Source organism: Rhinoraja longicauda, chromosome 3 (assembly GCF_053455715.1).
Source record: "Rhinoraja longicauda isolate Sanriku21f chromosome 3, sRhiLon1.1, whole genome shotgun sequence".
Taxonomy (NCBI): Eukaryota; Metazoa; Chordata; class Chondrichthyes; order Rajiformes; family Arhynchobatidae; genus Rhinoraja; species Rhinoraja longicauda.
Window position 1 is genome coordinate 22,700,021 of NC_135955.1, and position 19,257 is coordinate 22,719,277.

At 41.7% G+C, this 19,257-nt stretch overlaps 1 protein-coding gene across 3 annotated transcripts in view; it reads left to right on the forward strand.

The window, feature by feature from the left end:
* The window catches only part of lingo2 (leucine rich repeat and Ig domain containing 2), a 535,791-nt gene that overhangs the window by 238,903 nt on the left and 277,631 nt on the right, over nucleotides 1-19,257 (forward strand). For 2 of the 3 annotated variants that reach the window (XM_078394985.1, XM_078394980.1), the window contains exon 2: nucleotides 14,866-14,937. The exons of the other annotated variant lie outside the window; for it this stretch is intronic. The gene's annotated coding sequence lies outside the window, so the exon portion shown is untranslated. The remainder of the gene's footprint in view (nucleotides 1-14,865; nucleotides 14,938-19,257) is intronic. 3 annotated transcript variants of the gene reach the window in all.

Genomic DNA, 19,257 nt, shown 5'->3' on the forward strand with positions numbered 1-19,257 from the left:
GCACCCCCTCCAAAACCTCCACATGCTTCCTGTAATGGGACAACCAGAACTGCACACATTACTCTAAACGTGGCCTAAGCAAACTTTTATAAAGCTACAACATCACTTCCTGACTCTTATACTGAATCCTTTGAGCATACTATACACCTTTTTACCAATCTACTTCTGTTGCTACTGTCAGGGAGTAATGGACTTCAACAAGATCCCTCTTCTTCAGTGCTATTAAGGGTCCTGCAATTACTCTATTGTCACATCCAAAGTGCAACACTTGACACTTGCCCTCTTGTTTTCAAAGTATGTATAAAATACCTCAAAGATTCTCTTCAATCCTATTTAGCAAGGACGTTCCATGTCCTCTTTTGGCCTACCAAATTCCCTACTTGTTCTTTCCTGCTTTCTTTATATTCCTTGAAGGTACTGTCTGATTTTATTTTCCTAAATCTTACATATGCTTCTTTTTCCTTTTTGACTTTTCCCTTTTATCCTTGCAGTGATGAAACCCACTGACAGATTTACCCATTACAATCTGTCAACATGTTTGTGATTTTTGCTTTTGGATATGCACTCATAGAGTTCATAGACATTGGCCACCCATAGAACTACTGTAGGACTGCTGGTATTTCTCAACAAGTTTTAGCTGCTTGTTCTTGTCATCCAAAGCTGCAAAATTCAGTAATCCAATTTGCACTCCCGTTTTCCTGGAGTCCTGTGGTGGCGAAGCAGGAATGTCATGGTATTTGTTAAATATAATGAAGATGGTTTGTGTGAACAGGAACAGTCTCATGGGTAAATATTCCAGAACCAAATGAGGCATTCAGTTTGCAGATCAAGTCAAGTCAATTTTATTTGTATAGCACATTTAAAAACAACCCATGTTGACCAAAGTGCTGTACATCAGTTCAGGTACTAAGAACGAACATACAATGGCACAAAAACATAACAGCACATACATAAACAGTTCACAGCGCCCCCTCAGAGGGCCTCAAATGCTAGGGAGTAGAAATAGGTTTTGAGCCTGGACTTAAAAGAGTCGATGGAGGGGGCAGTTCTGATGGGGAGAGGGATGCTGTTCCACAGTCTAGGAGCGGCAACCGCAAAAGCGCGATCACCCTTGAGCTTCAGCCTAGACCGCGGGCAGTAAACACAACAATATCACTGGTCATAGCCTCAGAATTAAAGGGCATTCCTTTAGGAAGGCGATGAGGAACAATTTATTTAGTTTGATAGTGGTGAATCTGTGAATTAATTGCCACAGAAGGCTGTGGAGGCCAAGTCAATTGTTTTTTTAAGACAGAGATGGATAGATTCTTGAATGGTATGAGTTTCGGGTTATGTGGTGAAGGCAGGAGAATTCCTGAGAGGGGGAAGGTGGCTCAGCCATGATTGAATGGCGGTGTAGACTTGATGGGTTGAATGGCCTAATTCTGCTCTGATTACTTATGAACTTATGAATATGTCACCCAAATATTGTGGTTATAGACAGGTCCCAAAGTTTTCTCAAGACATCTCCTAACTATCATGTGGTTTACTAATTCATTGAAGGACAAAAAGGTGCATCTGGGTTTTGATCTAAAAGCAAAAATTCTTCAATTTTCATTTAATCCACCTCCAAACATATGAAAATAAATGTTACACTGCATTCCTGGTTCATGGACTGTGCAACGCTTCCATTTTAATTGTGTGCGCTTGACCTCCGTGAAGTTGTTGTGGGTAATAACAGTGCCTGGTTTGCTCTTGTTCCACTTATGCCCATTAATGTGCATGATCTTTCAGTGTAACAGTGGCAGGAATAGGCGAAACACTGAGGTAATTATGGACAACTGTCTGACGAGAGGACATCTGGGTAGCAGATGAGTCATTAGCATGAAAATCTGGAGTGAGTGTTTGGCAATGAAGCCTTTTACAATCAAAGTTGTTCGCATTCGCAGAAGCTTTCACCGTACAGATTGCCATGATGACATTCACTAAATAATCCCTTGGAATGCCATATGCTACTCCCAGCATTGCAGAACTCAATAAAATAGTAACTTCAGACCGTTCAACAAAGCCAGGAAAAGGATCCAATCCTATGTGCTTGTGTCCATCAATATGCGTGTTATCAGCCATTAAGTGTACTTCGGGGGGTTATGGGGGTGGGTGTGTGTTTGCAGGGGAAGGAGAGAGAGAGAGAGAGAAAGAGAGAGAGGGAGAGGGTATTTGTATGATTTGTGTGTGTAAATGTGTGCTAAATCTCCAACCATTTTGGACCAAGACCACACTCAGTCATGCTTGAGTGGTAGGTGGTTTCAACATCTACTCTATTTAACACATAGACATCTTCCACTCTCAGAAGTAGAGAGGCTGCAAGTCATTTGCAACACCGCGGAACTGCCTAAGAAGATCATGGTAATTCTGCAATATTGCATGAAATGATTAGGCAGTATATATTTTGGGCACTGTAATTCATCTCTAAGATAGATTCACACAATTAATGGGTGCTGTTAATTTATGATTCCATTTGTGTGTGGCATTTCGCTCACTAAATATATAATTAAGTGCTCAATCTGTCCCAAATGGCAGTCATAGCTTAATGATAGCAGACTTACTGCTGAATCAGAAGGGATGAGGTTTCAGGTCTCAGGCCAAAGACTTGAGTGTAAAGACCAGCTGGACATTACAATGCCATAGAGAGAAACTGCTACACGCTAGGAAGTGCTACAGAGTAACTCTAAAGAAAAGCTCCCGATTAAAGGGTCCTTTAGCTGTGTTTTGAAGAACAGCTACATTTTCCGCACATTTGTGACTGATATTTATCACTGGATTTTGCAGTTTTTTTGACCGTTTTTTTAACTGTTATAAATAGCAGCAAAATTAGAAAGCAAAGCATATTCATTCCAGCACAGAGGTTCTGGACTGATAGCACTCCTCAGCAAAAAAACAGCTATTGCTTAGTCATTACCTTATGGCTCTGTGTAATTTAATTGACTCCTTGTATTTGTGATCGTACTTTAGAAAATATCTCATCAAGCCTGAAGTACTTCAGAAGACTGACGTGATGAAGACAATTGTAGGTGCAAGTTATTTTATCATTAAGTGGTTAAGACTAATGTAGAACAGAAGTATTAGGACAAGGAAAGTCCTCAGATGCTTATGGCCATCCTAGCTGAAAAGATATGAATCCCACTTTCTGGCATTGTTTTTTTGTTGGTTATGTTAAAATAGAATTGGATATTCTGGCCATTTTTAATGGCGTTTTCACCTCCACAACTCTTTCACACAATGATTTCCAGATTCCTCCCCCAATAACCTTTGGACAGTTTCTCAAGTCCCCTCTAAACATTCTATTATCTTAAATCCATGCCCCTTAGTTATTGAATGAATGAATGAATGAATGAATGAATGAATGAATGAATTAATGAATGAATGAATGAATGAATAAGTTTATTGGCCAAGTATGTACACATACAAGGAATGTGCCTTGGTGTTCCACTCGCAAGTAACAACACGAACATACAATATAATACAATACAATACAATATATCTTTATTGTCATTGTACAGGGGTACAACAAGATTGGGTATGCGCCTCCCATACGATGCAATAATTTAATTAGCTAGTCAGTATTAATTTAAACAACAACAACCCAACGAAACAAATTGTAAAGTTTTAAGACAGAATAAAGTGCAAGTAGATCTGTGCCGGATCACTGTGTGTTGTGACCATCCGGCTCAGCAGGCCAATTAAGAATAAAACTTAAAACATTAAGAATACAAGATTACAGTTTAAACATGTGAGTGAAATAAACTAGAGCAAAAAGAGACGACAGGCTTTTGGTTATTGAGTAGAGCTACTACTCGCGGAAAAAAAAGCCGTTTTTATGTCTGGCCGTGGCTGCTTTTCAGTCCGGAGTCGCCTTCCAGACCAACCACTTCGCTGCGAAAAATAAAATCATTCTGTTTATTCTGCTTCGACTTTCCTTAAATCTCTCTTCAGCTCTTTGCTTCCAGGGAAAATATGAATCTTTATTCACGACAAACCTTTTTGGAAATATCTTTGCAAACACCCTTTGCACCCTCTCCTGTGCTATTAAATCCTGCAATGTGAACAAAACTGCAGACACTATTCCAACTGTGGTCCAAAACTGTGGTAGCATGCCAGCCCTGACCTTATAGTCTCTGTCTCAGAGTCGGGGCAGAAGACATCAATGTGCCTTTTCGGATATTTTATCGACTTACCCTGCCATCTTCAGGGATTTTAGAATGAGTACCCCTAGTTCTGTCTGCACTCAATATTTAGTCTGATTATCCTAGAGTCAGAGAACATGGAATCAGGCCCTTCAGACTATCAGTTCCACGCTGACGATCAAGTACATACCTATACTTTCCCATCTTCTGAAGAAGGGTCTCGACCCGAAACATCACCCATTCCTTCACTCCTGAGACGCTGCCTGACCCGCTGAGTTACTCCAGCATTTTGTGTCTACCTTGTGATTTTGCAGTGTTGGCAACATTGAGTTTAGCTCTGTTACCAAGCCCAGCTCAGCCAAAGAGCCAGCCATTGTACACTGCTCTATCGCCAATGGCAGCTGGTCAGCTCTCCAAAGTAACTGCTCATTGTAACAGTATTCTGCCGACTTTTGGCTGAGAAGCTGAGCAACAAAAGGATCAGCGGCTCCAATATGAAACCAGGTGCACTAATTTTATGGCCGTAGATAATTATGCTAATGAGTTTGACTACGAGCATCTGTTGTTTGAACCTTTTTCATTGCGCCCTGGTCAATAAAAGACTAAAATTAAATCTCAATCCAAGGTGAAGCCACGATCACAGGGACGGCCTGACAATAACAATGCCAAGGAGCGAGAGCTAACGAGGCATGAAAGGGAAGCAAAATACCTCTGCCTCTTTATGTAGGTCTGTGATTGCATGAAATTGTAAATAAATATTTTACCCGTTTTATCTCTCCACTTAATCTATTGCTATTATTGTTTTTTGGATGAGTCAATGGTTTGGAGTTTAGTTTAGTTTAGAGACACAGTGCGGAAACAGGCCCTTCGGCCCACCGATCAGAAATCCCCGCATACTAGCACTATGCTACACACACTAGGGACAATTTACACTTATACTAAACCAATCAACCTACAAACCTGTACGTCTTTGGAGTGTAGGAGAAAACTGAAGATCACGGGGAGAACGTACAAACTCCGCACAGACAGCACCCATAGTCGGGATCGAACCCGGCTTGCTGCCTTACACCTGCAAGCACTGTAAGGCAGCAACTCTACCGCTGTGCACCATGCCATCCTATAGTTATAGAGTTGTACAGCATGTAAACAGGCCTTTCAGCTCACCGTCCATACAGCTATCAAGAGTTTACACTCTTCTAACAATAATCACGTTTTTTTCCCCACATTCCTGTCAACTATCACAAATTCTACCACTCACCTCGGCATTATGGGTGGCGCAGTGCGGACAGAGAAGCTGCTGCCCCAGCATCAGAGAGCAGGGTTCGATCCTGACCTGTCTGATCCTGTCAGTGTGGAGTTTGCACATTCTCCCTGTGATGCCTGTGTTTTGGCCAGATGCCCAGGTTTCCACCCACATGTGAGTTTATAGGTTAATTGGCCTACATAAAATTGCCGCTAATGTGTAAGGAATGGATGAGAATGTGGGATAAGATAGAATTAGTGCGAGCATGTGATCAATTGCCGGTGTCAACTCAGTAGGCCCAAGCGCCTCTTTCCATGCTCAATCTCTGTACAAAACTAAACTAGAGGCAATTTACAGCAGTCAATGAATTTGCTGACTAAATGTCTTGTAATGTACTTTGGAAGCTGCAAGGGAGGAATTGGAGAAGACAAGTGTAATCGAGGGTTGAAACCAGTCAGAAAGCTCTTTCAAAGAGATGGCACGGATATATCAGGTTGTTCAAGTTTAATGTATGGGTGTAAATGGTCGGACCATTTTCTGTAACTTGCAGAGATGACATGTTTACAGGAGAACGAGTTAAGCACAAGAGCATAAAATTTAATTATGATAAACGATGAATGCATTTCACCCACTGAAGGATATTCTCCTGGCCTTGGCTCCATATCTTGTGGATTTAGACTTCAGAGATACAGCGGGAAAACAGGCCCTTTGGCCCATCAATTCTGCACTGACCAGCAATCACGCTGTACATTAACACCATCCTACACACTGGAAACAATTTTATATTTTATACCGAAGCCAATTAACCTACAAACCTGTAGGTCTTTGGAGTGTGGGAGGAAACTAGGGCACCCAAAGAAAACCCACGCAGTCACAGAGAGAATGTACAAACTCTGTACAGACAGCACCCATAGTCAGGATCGAACCTGGGTCTCTGGCGCTGTAATGCAGCAATTCTAGCGCTGTAATGCATCAATTCTAGCGCTGTAATGCAGCAATTCTACCGCTGCCCATCATATTTTGTTGTTCAATAACTGTAAAATAATGGATAATGAGAAGCAGAGAATCTTATTGGTTAACAGCAGATCATTCAACTCATCCAGTCTGTGTTGGTTTTTTTTCAAAGTGCAATCTATTTCCATTCATCCTATTCCCAAACTTTTGTCTCCTTCAGGTATGCATCTCTTTCTGTTTAAAGGCTGCTATTGACTCTATTTACTGCATCCTGTCATGCAGTACGTTCTAAATGCAGACTATCCATTCTGGAGACAGGAAACTCCCTTATGTCTGTTTTTTTGCCAATCACCTTAAACCTATTTCTTTTGGTTTCTTTGACTACCCGAAATGGAAATAGTTTCCCTTTATTTACTTTATCTAAAGCACTTTACTGTTTTGATCAGCTCTGCCACATATCCTCCAAGCCTTCTCTTCTCTGTGGAGAGAAAATTCTTTTCAATCATGCTATCCTGCATCACAAAATCTCTCCTGTAGATTCTCAAAATCTATTGTCTTTTCTAAATGCTGAAGCCTGGAATTATATCTACAGTGTACTCCAGCAAGAGTTAAACAGTTTTAAAATAGTTTTAACACAACTTTCTCTCAACCAGAAATGGTTTTACTTGTTAAAACAAAGTTCAGGGACATCATTAATTACAATGTTTGTGAAAATTGCATAAAGGGCAAGATCTTTCTTATTCCCAAAACATTGCTACATATGTTCATATTCCTCTGCATGAAGCCACACTTGGTTAGTTTCAGAGCAATGTTCTCCATTGATCCGTTGCATCTTTCAGCATTTATCTGTGCTGATGTATTTCGTGGTGCTCCTGAAGGACATAACACAATGCAAACAACACTCTTCCAGTGAAGGACAAGAAGCTGCAATGATACAATGTAGGAGATAGTGGCAACTGTTCGGCTGGAGAAGAATAGCACCAACATGAGGCATGTTTATATTGTGAGAGGCCACAAAGACTCTCCATAGTAACATCCAGGTGCTCCTGGCAGGAGCTTGTCAACAAGATCAAGAGAAGGAAATAAATACAGGTGATCGATGCCTACATCAGAGAAACCTGCATTGTAGGTAAATGTTTGTGCTCATTCTATCCACCACTGTGGGAAAGTCAATTGTGTCTGCTTGACAATGATCCTTTGAAATGGAGCATTCAGCAGCAAGCTGAAAGGTAGGCATTGATCCTCAGGCCAGGAACCAGAAAGTGACTTTGCTCCTGAATTCCAGAGTAGTCGTGACATGTCAGGTAGTTTTGGGGATGGAGGAGGTCACAGGTCTCAGGGAAGGCAAAGATTACAGTTTGTATCTTGGTTGTTATAGAGAATGGTTTCACGGGAACCATTGAGTGAGGTTTATTGTTTGAGTGAGGTTGAAAATCTGGAGACAGATTTTGCAAAATACACCGCTATTGATGTTACTTGGGAAGTTTAAAGCCATTATAATCAAGCTGGGAAGATTGACTATCATCCCAAAAAGGTGAGGTGTTGAATTTTACCCTGGGGCTGAGATACCATGAAAATTGCTCTGTTTTGAGTTGTGCAAATGAATTTCTTGGTCCATGACTCTAGTTAGAAATGCTGGGAGATACCTTTATTAATTGATTTATCCCCTGGTCCTTTCAAATGCTTTACACACAAAGATGCTGAATCTTCTCTATTTCTGTATTTGAGTTTTTAAAATTATCGTGTTCAGCCTGTATTAACTCTCACTTTTCAGCATTGTTGTGTAGAATCCCAGGTGCTCAACTGTTTCACCAATGTGTCTGTACTACTGCTCTTTCAAAGTTCATTTTCTATACAAGTTTTGAACTTGTTCTCTCTGCCCCATTAGAAATGCAAATGATTAGCTGTGCAAGGGCGGAAGGGTTACCTACCTGATCTTCGGGTTGCTCACCATCACTCAGTCCGCCTGGACCTACCTGATCTCTCCATTGCTAAATACTTCAATTCTGCTTCCCATTCCCACACTGACCTTTCTGTCCTAGGTCTCCTCCACTGTCAGAGTGAGACTAAACACAAATTGGAAGAACAGCATCTCATATTTCGCTTGGGCAGCTTGCAGCCCAGTGGTATGAATATTGATTTCTCAAACTTCAAGTAAACCTGGCATTCCCTCTATCTCTATCCCTCCCCCACCCAAGTTACACCTGCTTCTCATTTTCACCTAACAAACAGCTAACAATGGCCTGTTTCCTTTATCAATGTTACTTTTTTGCATATCTTTCATTCATTGTTCTTTATCTCTCCACGTCACTGTCTATATCCCCTGACTAGTCCGAAGAAGGGTCTTGACCTGAAACTTTACCCATTCCTTCTCTCCAGAGATGCTGCCTGTCCCACTGAGTTACTCCAGCTTTTTGTGTATATCTTATTCCTGATTCATTTCACTCTCAGCAGCACAGTAGCACAGCTGATTGAACTGCAGCCTCACAGCGCCAGAGACCCGGGTTCAATCAAACAGAGAGGTGCACAAGGAATACACCGTACTGGCTAAACAAAGCAATAAACGGAAGAAACTGCACCAACTGAGGCACATGTTGGCCACTTCATGCATTGCCTTTGAGCATGGGCAGAAGTTATCAACAGGGATTTTATATAATGGTGCTGGAGAGAGGCAACCTTTTGCAGGCAGCTTGCGGTACAACTGTCTACGCACATTCTGACCTTTTAAAGCTGTAATTTTGCAGCCAGAGGAGCGGCAGCAACAGATGGACAAATAAGAGTTTCCTCCAACCATCAAGTTCTTGAATAACTGTTGATAACCTCTGCCCAAGCTCAAAGGCCTAAACAAACCATAATCCTATCTCACAACAAAACTCCACAGACCTCTTCTCGCACTATCATGAACCTCAATGACACAATGATTCTTTATTATCACCTATGCACTGCACAGTGAAATTCTGTTTGCAGTTCGCACAAGCACGACTTGCCATATTTCGGTGCCATTTAGTCTAAAGTCCCAAGTCTAGTCCAAGTGCTCGATGTACTGGAGCAGGTTCAGATCCGGGTAGGCCCCAGTCCACTGCCCTTGAACCTGTTGTACTTCGTGGTCCAGTATCTGTTATACCTTTGTTATGACCCTGGACGAACCACAAGTACACGTGTTTAAAAGGTTATAATGCTGGAGCTTAAATCCAGGCTGTTTATTCCACGGCCACCTGGAACCAGAGTGACTACCTAATCCACTCATTCTCTTATATAGACGTTACTACACAGGCAAACAAAGTAGTCCTTGTGATACAACAAAGTAGTCCCTGTAATATCACAACAGAACCGATGTACCTCTCCTCGCCTGACCGCCTTTGTGTCCCGGGGATGCCTCCTGCAGCCGACCTTGAAGGCACTGGAGGCAATACCCTGGTCCCTCTCCTACCGGCTAGCGGCTCCCTCCTCCTCAGCTCTCCGGGGTTCGGGGCCGAGCTCGGCAGCTTCCAATCTCTCCCCCTGCAGGCAGCTGCTTGCTGGGTCTTCCTTCACGGCAGCGAACCAGGCCAAGCCCCCCAGCTCTTCCTCTGCGGCGGTCTGCTCGGTCTTTCTTCATCCACCTCTGCAGGCGCATCTATCGGGGGCCTTCTTGTTTTCTAGAAAAAAAACGTGTTTTCTAATTTGTTTTTTTTGCACAGTTTTTTCACTGGCTTGTACGACTTATGTGTTGAATTTATGTACAGTTAATGTTTCTGTGTGATCTGAGTCCGTGTGCCTGTGAGTCTGCTGCAAGCACGATTTTCATTATACCTCAACTTAGGTATGCACGACAATGACCTTGACCTGACCTAACTGGATTTGATTTAATCCTGAGCTTTTTCGAGCAACACAAGGTGGAAACCCATATGGCACACACAAATGTCATTGAACATTGCCCTCCCTGAGCATTAGAGAAGGAGCACAGTTCTTATTACAGAGCAGATTGCTGACGTGGGAGGTCTCTTTGAATGACAGTGCTTTTTGATGTAACCCTTCAATGACTTACTTCTAAATTTTCGATTTGCCCATTGTTTATTCTGTATCCAAACCACTGCAGGAAGTCATTCATCACTCACAGACAACTCATCATTCACATTTCAATGAGAGCAAACATCAGCTTGGAGTTATTTACTGCTCCAGTATCTTTGACAACGTCCCTCGAGGGACACACAACTCAGAAATTAACTCCATCATCAAAACCCAATGAATTAATATTGAATGGATCGACTGGGCTTATATTCACTGGAATTTAGAAGGATGAGTGGGATCTTATGGAAACATATAAAACTCTTAAGGGATTGGACAGGCTAGATGCAGGAAAAATGTTCCTGATGTTGTGGGAGTCCAGAACCAGGGGTCACAGTTTAAGAATGAGGGGTAGGCCATTGAGGACTGAGATGAGGAAAACCTTTTCACCCAGAGAGTTGTGAATCTGTGGAATTCTCTGCCACTGAAGGCAGTGGAGGACAATTCACTGGATGTTTTCAAGAGAGAGGTAGATTTAGCTCCTAGGGGTAAGGGAATCAAGGGATATGGGGAGAAAGCCGGAACAGGGTACTGATTTTGGATGATCAGCCATGATTATATAGAATGGCGGTGCTGGCTCGAACGGCAGAATGGCCTACTCCTGCACCTATTTTCTATGTTTCTATATTGCTCCAGTATGTTTGAAAATGACACTCGAGGAACACGCAATTCAGAAATTAACTCCATCATCAAAACTCAATGAAATAATATTGATATGATATATTTTAATGTATGTAAAATGGCCAAGATATTGTGGTTAGAAGTTGGCAGACTGTCTTGGAACTACCAACTTTACCGACATAATCATTGCAGAAACATAGGACAACTAAGCAAAGATGGAAGTCCGTAAATTCTGCTCAACTGATCATCACTCTTGAAACTGCTGTGCGTAACTCCTGGATTTCTCATGGTGGACTACAGACTACCACAAATTATCTAGGCATATACAATCAAACCAATGGACGTGAAACCTTGGCACAAGACCTACAGGCCCATTCATTTTATTAGCAAAAGGAAATAAAGAGGTGTAGAAAACCAATTCTCATGAACCCTTTCATACATTTAAAAATTGCAGTAAATATAAATAGCAATTTCTAAACTAAAACTGCAAGCAATTTGAGTCAGTCCGTGCTTTATCTCTTCTCCTGAGGGCCATGATTCATACTCTGTAGGTGTTTTCAGGGACTGGAGTTATTGCCAGGATTTTGCAATGTGTGGAGCATGAGAATGCTTTGAACACCAAATGCCCATGAAGAATGTGTGAAGAATATGCCCAAACAGATGCTAAGATAGTCTTAACCACATACATTTACCTAAAGTTCATTAGTGATAAAGTTGGGCTCTCACCACAGTTCAGTGCATGGACAGCCTAATATAGGCTTTTTATTCCAAATGCATTCAATTAATTACATTTCAAAGATTGAGGGACAAATTAATTGAAACATAAGGACCTGTGTGGTCTTAATCGAGCAACCGTGCGGAATACGTTTTCTGCGGGACAGTCAAGAACTTGGGATTGCTGTTGAACAATATGGGCCTGCGCATCTGAGAGAGAAAGAAGACCTTTTCTGGACAAAGTAACAAAGTGCTGAAGGATCAGACAGCATCTGTGGAGAGAACGGACAATGATTTGGGTCAGGTCCCTTATTCAAACTGATGGAGTAAAGAGTAATATCATAAGTGATTGGAGCAGAATTAGGCCATTTGGCCCATCAAGTCTACTCCGACATTCAATCATGGCTGATCTATCTCTCCTTCCTAACCCCATTCTCCTGCCTTCTTCCCAGAACCTCTGACACCCGTACTAATCAACTGCTGGAAAAGCTAGGGTGAGGGATATGGGTGGAAAGTTGGAAATCCTTTCTTCAAGGGGCGGTGGAAGCAGTCTTTGAATATTTTTAAACAGAAGTTGATATATTCCTGAAAGGTAAGGGGAAAAAAAGATAATTAGAGTTTGATCGGCACATGGAGCTGAGGTTACAGATGACGTGCTATGATCTTATTAAATGATTGAGGAGGCTTGAAAAACCAAGTAGCCTCCCCCTACTTGCAGTTTACTGACTGTCATGGTTGGATTTGAACTTCTGTCTGTATTAGAATGCCAGTAATGCTGCCATAACTCTTTTAGTTTAGTTTAAACTAAAAGAGTGGGTGGCCATGGTGGCGCAGTGGTAGAGTTGCTACCTTACAGCGCTTGCAGGGTTCGGGTTCGGTCCCGACTACGGGTTCTGTCTGTATGGAGTTTGTATGTTCTCCCCGTAATCACGTGGGTTTTCTCTAAGATCATCGGTTTCCTCCCACACTCCAAAGACATTCAGGTAAGTAGGTTAATTGGCTTGGTGTATGTGTACATTGTCCCTAGTGTGTGTAGGATAGTGTTAACGTGCGAGGATTGCTGGCCTGTGCGGACTCGGTGGGCCGAAGGTCTTGTTTCCGCGCTGTATCTCTAAACTAAACTAAATAAACTAAACTCTTCCCCAATATGGAACCCAAAATGGCTAACTGGTGAAGGCACTGTTGAATGGTCTATCGGTAACTAAGTTTTAAAGCAGAGAGCTTTCAACATCATTGCTTAATAGTTCAGAAAAATTGTATTAAAAGATAAAACTGTTTTATATGACATCCATCTTGGAACATTTAGAAATAATATGGAGAGAAGAGAATGGCCAAAAGCAAGTGTCTTGAGTACAAAGAAAAGCATAAATCAGTTTGGACTTTGTAAATTCAGTGCCGAGATTAGAACAGGAGAAACAAAGCTGTTCCTCTGATTCTTTGTTTTATATATATACGCTGTCAAGTTTTGGAAATGGTTTCATTCTGTTTGGCTCCCTTCCATTGCCTTCAGGGGCATTGCAGATGTTCATAGTCACTGCACTCTCCAGATAATTTAATTGAACACAAGTAACAATGGGACATTGGGCTGGAGTCGATAGCTGACTCCTCAGAGTTAGTCCCAAAAAGCTGGTGTAACTCAGCAGGTCAGGCAGCATCTCTGAAGAAAAGGAATAGGTGATGTTTTGGGTAGAGACCCTTCTTCAGACATCTCTTCTCGACCCAAAAAGTCATCTATTTCCTTTTCTCCAGAGATGCTGTCTGACCCATTGAGTTACTCTAGCTTTTTGTGTCTATCTAAATGAAATGGTTGACTAGATAGAGGAGGGACATGGAGCATAAAACATCACGGTGATCTAGCTGGCCAAATGGCCTGGTTCTGTGCTGTAGCTTCGACATTCTGGGTGAAGAAAGATCCGTTAGATTAATAACAGTATTGATTCAACACCTTCCCCTCTCTTTGCAGACTGTAACTCACAACATGTCACACTCTTGCAATGAATGCAACTAAAGTCTTCAGCCAAGGTTGCTGCCACATTTTACAAAGGAGCTAATAACCAGCACATAGAAAATTGACGAGGAACAATTCAATAGGTTGACAAACTTTTTTTTCTTTTAGTTAGCGAGCTTAAAGTCTGAACCATGAACCGTTTGATTAGAATATATTATTCCTGACAACATTTCTAACACCAAGAGAGGGGGTTGCTTGCATGCATAAGGAGCTTTTAATACTAGAGAGTACCTAATGTTATCAGAACAATAACCATAGCAACACTGTCAATATACAAAAAGGTACTGTATTTTTACCCCATCCTTTAACAAATGTCTCAGATACACAAAGCAGTTGGTTGGATCACAGTCAACATTTTTATATATCAGCAGCTGCTGCTCTGATTGTTGCTATGGCAGCTATTAACCCCAAAAGGAAACATGCCACAAAATTCAAATATATATTGTTTTTAAAACTCTTCTCGGGCAACAGAAAGGTATCAATGCATTGTTTTGGAGCAGTTCCCCACCCCCACAACCCCAACATTTATATCTAATGATAGTTTTGCATGTGATATTTTTTAGATAACTGAGATTGTAACTGATCCAGAAAGCACTTTGCAGGAAGATTTGTCTGATGTTATTTCCTATCCCTAATACCTTCCTCCTGTCTCTGTCTCTCTCTCTCTTTGGTCTGCTAAGGTTAGCTTTAACACACTTCTGTTAATCTGATTGACAGTAAACATTCAAATGCTAAATGGATTCTCAATCAAAAGCGACACGTAGTCTAATCTCATGGTTCCATGTACAAGCTGAAAGCAGCCAACCACACAAAGGGCAGAATAAATAAAATACTAGGCACCATGTGCTGTAGGGAAAAAGAATCTAGATCTCAAATTCAAGAAATGGATTAGAAAAGCAGAGTCTAACTTGTCGTAATTTAACAAGTGTTAACCCACGCCAGGCAGTCCTTAGATGCTGGCGAGTCTCTTGCAGAGAAGGGTGTCAGATAAAAAGTGAGCACCAGTGCTTTAAAGAAAGTAGAAATCCTGCCCATCAAAAACATGCCGATGACTGTGGAAGAGATGAATTGCATTATATCAGCACAAGATTTACTCTTAAACATTCTGGTTGCAGCTGATCGAAGATGGTCCTCATTCTGAGAGTACAGAACGTCAAATGATTCAAGAATGATCTCGATTTGCAGTGGTATGTATCTGCATTCTTTGCTGCCATTGTACATATTATGTTAACTCTTTTTGTATGTTTTGTGTGTCCATAACACATAATTATCTTTTCTATCTGAAACTGTGCCCAGTACTTAGTCTGTCAAATAACTTAGTGTTACATATATTTTAAGGAAATCTGTTAAGATCCCTGTTTGTTCTATTGGGTTATACGTCATTCAGTCAAAGAGGTAACAAAAATCCACCATTTGACTTCTCCATGTGTTGAGTTAACTAAACTGACTGAGGGGAAACTGTTGTTAGAGCTGATTAACTGACTAGCATGAGGAGAAGGCCAAGGATGGGGAAAATTTGAGACCATGGGGAGAGCATTATATCAGCTGATATATCTGTTCCTGATGTCTATCCAGAAAAGCTCGCAAGGAAATATATTGTATACAAAATCAAATGAAGTCAGTTCATCTCCACATAAAAGGTTTTCATGAGTGAACTGTTCGTCTATCTGGCCTTTTCTTTGAAAGTGGTGTGTTGGGCAAATAAGCAAATGTTCCTCTTGCAATGGGAAGAAGTGCAGTCCACCCACAGGAGATGGCTGGAGCTTTGAGTATTTGATATTATGCTAGAAAGGCAGCTTCAATGAGTTGCTGATAAATTGCCTAAATTACCATCGATGGTTGGAGCTGTTAACCACAACATTCAGCAATCATGTCAATTTACAACAAATTGATTCAGTTCTTGCTCTCTCATGAACAAGATGTCTTTCAACCAAGGTGCCTACATGATATCAGGAGATGTTCTCACTTAAGCACCTTTGCATTGGCAAAGGAGGAGAAATAAGAAACGTTCATTCGTTTTTTTGTGAATTTCTCTTACTTTGTTGATTTAATTTCTCAAACCAATCATTTATCCTTCTTCTAGTTGTCTGAATTTCTGAAATTTATCGTTACTGCACAATCAATATTGCGCCAGTGTTCTATCAACTTCCCTCAAAGAAAACAGAGGCAATTTAAAGATTCCCAAAATAATTACTGCACAGAGCACCCAGATGTAGTTTCAACACCGTCTAATTTATGTAGGAAGAATCTAATCATCTACTGCAGGTCTCAAAATAGCTTTTATTAAGCTAATGATATGTTTGAGTTAGAAAGGAAGAATAATACCAAAGATCTTGAATGTTGTTTGGGAAACAATATCTTCCTTATGCTGTTTTGTGTTTGTGTTTTTTTTAATGTATCTTTCAGAACATTATTAATGATCGATAATATGTGTCTGTTTTTGCTCAAGCTTAATGTCTTCTCACACTACAATCCCCACTGCACCTCACCCGCCACCTTTCTTAGATGAGTCCTCTCTCCCCAGGGCTTGAAGTTTGTTTTGAGCTGACAGTTTATGAGGCAATTTTAGGTGAGATTGATGTAAAAGTAATATGCACAAAATGTTCCTATTTTTTTGAATATCGACAGTTCAATCATGCGGTACTGAAGCCATAAAAGATATTAGGGTTCATACCTGGAAGTTTAAAACCATTATTACATAATTATTCATTTTAAAAATGTATGCATGTGCGTGTGTGTGATGTAATGTTCTTGGAAATGTTTCATTGGTTTTCTAACTCTGTTTGACTTGATAAACACTAAGAACACAGATAATAATACAGAACTTTATTGTCATTCGGTACCGAGGTACCGAACAAAATTATATTTCCAGCAGTCACAGAACACAACAAAAAAGAAAAGAACACAGGACACACGACCCCAACACAAACATCCATCACAGTGACTCCAAACACCCCCTCACTGTGATGGAAGGCAACAAAACTTACACTCATACGTAGTTGATGTCTCATGTTGCTCACATCGAAACACTGATACATCCAATGTTATCACTGCATCTTTAAGGGAGAATGGATAAACTGCAACTAATTAAGGAGAATGTTTGGCACATGTTAATGACAGTCTAAGCAAGAGCTTAGATTAGTAAAACTGAACATAGAAGCAAACACAAGTCTAACTTGGCCCTGAATTCTGAGCTGAATCCAGAGCATCACATTAACAACTGTGAAAATGTAGTGAGATAAATGCTGTAGGTTTCTATAACCCAAGCAATAAAATGGCAATGCTAGTATAAACTACATCATAGTGTATTGTCAATATTTACCATATTCTAACTCAACAGCTATCTATATGTTCCTAAAACTCTCTGGTCGTTTCTGCATGAAAATAGTTTGGGGCTTCACACAACTAAAACGGTACAAGATAGCGTGACAATTTTAGTCAAGTCAAGTCAATTTTATTTGTATAGCACATTTAAAAACAACCCACATTGACCAAAGTGCTGTACATCAGTTCAGGTACTAAGAACGAACATACAATGGTACACAAACATAACAGCACATACATAAACAGTTCACAACGCCCCCTCAGAGGGCCTCAAACGCTAGGGAGTAAAAATAGGTTTTGAGCCTGGACTTAAAGGAGTCGATGGCGGGGGCAGTTCTGACGGAGAGAGGGATGTTGTTCCACAGTCTAGGAGCTGCAACCGCAAAAGCGCGGTCACCCCTGAGCTTAAGCCTAGACCGCGGGATAGTCAGTAGCCCCAAGTCGGCAGACCTGAGGGACCTGGAGATAGAATGGTGGGTTAGAAGATTTTTGATATAGTGGGGGGGCAAGCCCGTTTAGGGCTTTGTATGTGAATAGGAGGAGCTTGAACTTGATTCTGTACTGTACTGGGAGCCAGTGGAGAGAGACCAGAATCGGGGTGATGTGGTCCCTTTTACGGGTACCCGCTGTGGCGTTTTGGACCAATTGTAGGCGGGACAGGGATGATTGGCTGATCCCAGTGTATAGGGAGTTGCAGTAGTCTAGGCGGGAGGAAATGAATGCGTGGATGATTTTTTCAATGTTGTCAAATTTTAGGGCCATCTTACTCACCATTTCCCCCGTAGATGGAATAAACCCACTTTTGTTACTTTTTAAAAACTATTTACCTTATAAACTTTAATAAATGCGCTCCCCCCCCCCCCCCCCCAGATAACCATTGGAGGGGTGGGGAGGGATTGGGGTGAGGGGGAGGGGAGGGGAGGGTTGGGGTTGGGGTGAGAGGGTGGTTGGGGTTGGGGGGGTGGGAGGGATGGGGGGGTTGTGGTGGGGTGGGGGGAAATTGGGGGTTGGTGGGGGTGAGGGGGGCAGTGGAGGGGGGAGTGGGGTGAGTGGATAGGGGTGGGTGTGGGGGGAGGGGAGGGAGAGTGTAGGGGAGGGTAGGGGTGGGGGGGAGATGGAGAGCATGGGTGGGGGGAGGGGAGGAGGGAGTGGGGGTGGGGTAGGGGAGGAGGGAATGGGGGGGTGGGGTAGGGGGAGGATGGAGTGGGTGAGTGGGGGGGGGATTGAGTGAGGTGCTCGACCAATACAGGAGAGACTTTGGGTCCACGGCTTGCTCTGGCTGCAGCGCTGGTGCCATGGGGCTGAGGTGAGTGGCACCCTCTCCCCTTCCCTGTCCCCCCTCTACGAGGAATGGGCCCAACGGGTCCATTTGGTCTAGTTAGTAATAAACATCTCTTTCCAATATGTTACGTTTGTATTACATTACATGAAAATAAGAGGGTTTATCACAATAATAACCAGTACAGTGCATTAGAAATATAATTTGTAATTGAAATAATGGTAAATCCAATGATAACACCTATTATTCGCGTTTCAATGATACAATAACTTCAGATGAGGTCAAATGGAAAGCTGAAAGAAATTGTTGAAGATGTACTTTATCTCTGTTAACAATTAAAATGTCATTTTACATTCTCTCTTGTCATCGAAATGCATTGAGCAGAATGAAGTGCAGTAAACATAGAACAAACCACCACAACAAACAAAACGGCCAATTTCTAAGTGCCTTATTAACAAAATTAGAATTGGAATAGGAATACTTTATTGTCACATGTAACTGAGTGAGATTATTTGCTTGCATATGAAATGTAATCAAATATCAGCCACCTACAGCACTGACAATGTTACAAAGCACCCCGTCTCCCCCTTTTGTCCCCCCCCCAACAGTTCCCCCATGCCGGATCCCCATTCTCCTTCGTCCCACCCTCCCATTGCCCATTGTTCTCCCCCCTCCTCCCTCACGGTGGTCCCCCCACGCCGGGTCCTCCATTGTTCTTCCCCTCCCCCTCACGGCTGTGTTAATTACTGAAACTCAACTTGCCAAGTGTTAAATGACAACCAGGATTCTTTTTCTTCAGGCTTTAAAAACATCCTACTTAACTCTCCTTTCTTTTTTTTCTTGTCATCTAGTATTTCTTTCACTCTCTTTATTTCTTCACCACCTTGAGTTGGCATTAAAATTT